The 2,500-nt window shown below is 49.6% G+C and overlaps 7 non-coding genes and 1 pseudogene across 7 annotated transcripts in view; all 8 read right to left on the reverse strand.

Annotated features, from left to right (window-relative positions):
• LOC128476217 (5S ribosomal RNA) overlaps nt 1–100 on the reverse strand; it is a 119-nt gene extending 19 nt beyond the window's left edge. The window contains exon 1 of the ribosomal RNA XR_008347236.1: nt 1–100. This exon is cut by the window's left edge and continues 19 nt beyond it. This is a non-coding gene — a ribosomal RNA (5S ribosomal RNA).
• Nucleotides 101–312: 212 nt separating this feature from the next.
• On the reverse strand, nt 313–431 carry LOC128478626 (5S ribosomal RNA). The gene has a single exon (XR_008349534.1). It is a non-coding gene; the product is annotated as a 5S ribosomal RNA (ribosomal RNA).
• Nucleotides 432–649: 218 nt separating this feature from the next.
• LOC128478132 (5S ribosomal RNA) lies at nt 650–768 on the reverse strand. The gene has a single exon (XR_008349068.1). It is a non-coding gene; the product is annotated as a 5S ribosomal RNA (ribosomal RNA).
• Nucleotides 769–992: 224 nt separating this feature from the next.
• LOC128476828 (5S ribosomal RNA) lies at nt 993–1,111 on the reverse strand. Its single transcript, XR_008347822.1, has one exon. It is a non-coding gene; the product is annotated as a 5S ribosomal RNA (ribosomal RNA).
• Nucleotides 1,112–1,348: 237 nt separating this feature from the next.
• On the reverse strand, nt 1,349–1,467 carry LOC128479523 (5S ribosomal RNA). Its single transcript, XR_008350393.1, has one exon. It is a non-coding gene; the product is annotated as a 5S ribosomal RNA (ribosomal RNA).
• A 233-nt stretch (nt 1,468–1,700) lies between these two features.
• LOC128480165 (uncharacterized) lies at nt 1,701–1,809 on the reverse strand (annotated as a pseudogene).
• Nucleotides 1,810–2,126: 317 nt separating this feature from the next.
• On the reverse strand, nt 2,127–2,245 carry LOC128478490 (5S ribosomal RNA). Its single transcript, XR_008349406.1, has one exon. It is a non-coding gene; the product is annotated as a 5S ribosomal RNA (ribosomal RNA).
• Nucleotides 2,246–2,460: 215 nt separating this feature from the next.
• The window catches only part of LOC128476218 (5S ribosomal RNA), a 119-nt gene continuing 79 nt past the window's right edge, over nt 2,461–2,500 (reverse strand). The window contains exon 1 of the ribosomal RNA XR_008347237.1: nt 2,461–2,500. This exon is cut by the window's right edge and continues 79 nt beyond it. This is a non-coding gene — a ribosomal RNA (5S ribosomal RNA).

Below are 2,500 nucleotides of genomic sequence, written 5' to 3' on the forward strand. Positions count from 1 at the left end.
TCCCAGGCGGTCTCCCATCCAGGTACTAACCAGGCCCAACCCTGCTTAGCTTCCGAGATCAGACGAGATCGGGCGCTTTCAGGGTGGTATGGCCGCAGGTGTGAAAGTTTTTTATTTTACTTCTCTTATTCTGTTGCTGCTGCTGCTGCTGCTGCTGCTGCTGCTGCTGCTGCTTGTCGTCAGACAAAAAGAATTATAAGCCCTGGGACAGGACAGAGAAGGTGAGAAGGTTCAAATAAGGGTTTAAAGCTTTGATGATGAGCAAGAAACACATGGCAAAAAGCTCTCCCCGGACTGTGAGAAAAAATTAAAAGCCTACAACACCTGGTATTCCCAGGCGGTCTCCCATCCAGGTACTAACCAGGCCCAACCCTGCTTAGCTTCCAAGATCAGACGAGATCGGGCGCTTTCAGGGTGATATGGCCGCAGGTGTGAAAGTTTTTTATTTTACTTCTCTTATTCTGTTGCTGCTGCTGCTGCTGCTGCTGCTGCTGCTGCTGCTGCTGCTGCTTGTCGTCAGACAAAAAGAATTATAAGCCCTGGGACAGGACAGAGAAGGTGAGAAGGTTCAAATAAAGGTTTAAAGCTTTGATGATGAGCAAGAAACACATGGCAAAAAGCTCTCCCCGGACTGTGAGAAAAAATTAAAAGCCTACAACACCTGGTATTCCCAGGCGGTCTCCCATCCAGGTACTAACCAGGCCCAAACCTGCTTAGCTTCCGAGATCAGACGAGATCGGGCGCTTTCAGGGTGGTATGGCCGCAGGTGTGAAAGTTTTTTATTTTACTTCTCTTATTCTGTTGCTGCTGCTGCTGCTGCTGCTGCTGCTGCTGCTGCTGCTGCTGCTGCTGCTTGTCGTCAGACAAAAAGAATTATAAGCCCTGGGACAGGACAGAGAAGGTGAGAAGGTTCAAATAAGGGTTTAAAGCTTTGATGATGAGCAAGAAACACATGGCAAAAAGCTCTCCCCGGACTGTGAGAAAAAATTAAAAGCCTACAACACCTGGTATTCCCAGACGGTCTCCCATCCAGGTACTAACCAGGCCCAACCCTGCTTAGCTTCCGAGATCAGACGAGATCGGGCGCTTTCAGGGTGGTATGGCCGCAGGTGTGAAAGTTTTTTATTTTACTTCTCTTATTCTGCTGCTGCTGCTGCTGCTGCTGCTGCTGCTGCTGCTGCTGCTGCTGCTGCTGCTGCTGCTGCTGCTGCTTGTCGTCAGACAGAAAGAATTATAAGCCCTGGGACTGCACAGAGAAGGTGAGAAGGTTCAAATAAGGGTTTAAAGCTTTGATGATGAGCAAGAAACACATGGCAAAAAGCTCTCCCCGGACTGTGAGAAAAGAAAAAGACTACAACACCTGGTATTCCCAGGCGGTCTCCCATCCAGGTACTAACCAGGCCCAACCCTGCTTAGCTTCCGTGATCAGACGAGATCAGGCGCTTTCATGGTGGTATGGCCGCAGGTGTGAAAGTTTTTTATTTTACTTCTCTTATTCTGTTGCTGCTGCTGCTGCTGCTGCTGCTGCTGCTGCTGCTGCTGCTGCTGCTGCTGCTGCTGCTTGTCGTCAGACAGAAAGAATTATAAGCCCTGGGAAAGGACAGAGAAGGTGAGAAGGTTCAAACAAGGGTTTAAAGCTTTGATGATGAGCAAGAAACACATGGCAAAAAGCTCTCCCCGGACTGTGAGAAAAAATTAAAAGCCTACAACACCTGGTATTCCCAGGCGGTCTCCCATCCAGGTACTAACCAGGCCCAACCCTGCTTAGCTTCCGAGATCAGGCGCTTTCAGGGTGGTATGGACGCAGGTGTGAAAGTTTTTTATTTTACTTCTCTTATTCTGCTGCTGCTGCTGCTGCTGCTGCTGCTGCTGCTGCTGCTGCTGCTGCTGCTGCTGCTGCTGCTGCTGCTGCTGCTGCTGCTGCTGCTGCTGCTGCTGCTGCTGCTGCTGCTGCTGCTGCTGCTGCTGCTGCTGCTGCTGCTGCTGCTTGTCGTCAGACAAAAGGAATTATAAGCCCTGGGACAGGACAGAGAAGGTGAGAAGGTTCAAATAAGGGTTTAAAGCTTTGATGATGAGCAAGAAACACATGGCAAAAAGCTCTCCCCGGACTGTGAGAAAAAATTAAAAGCCTACAACACCTGGTATTCCCAGGCGGTCTCCCATCCAGGTACTAACCAGGCCCAACCCTGCTTAGCATCCGAGATCAGACGAGATCAGGCGCTTTCAGGGTGGTATGGCCGCAGGTGTGAAAGTTTTTTATTTTACTTCTCTTATTCTGTTGCTGTTGCTGCTGCTGCTGCTGCTGCTGCTGCTGCTGCTGCTTGTCGTCAGACAGAAAGAATTATAAGCCCTGGGACAGGACAGAGAAGGTGAGAAGGTTCAAATAAGGGTTTAAAGCTTTGATGATGAGCAAGAAACACATGGCAAAAAGCTCTCCCCGTACTGTGAGAAAAAATTAAAAGCCTACAACACCTGGTATTCCCAGGCGGTCTCCCATCCA

The sequence above is a fragment of the Spea bombifrons genome, chromosome 2 (assembly GCF_027358695.1).
Source record: "Spea bombifrons isolate aSpeBom1 chromosome 2, aSpeBom1.2.pri, whole genome shotgun sequence".
Classification (NCBI taxonomy): Eukaryota; Metazoa; Chordata; class Amphibia; order Anura; family Pelobatidae; genus Spea; species Spea bombifrons.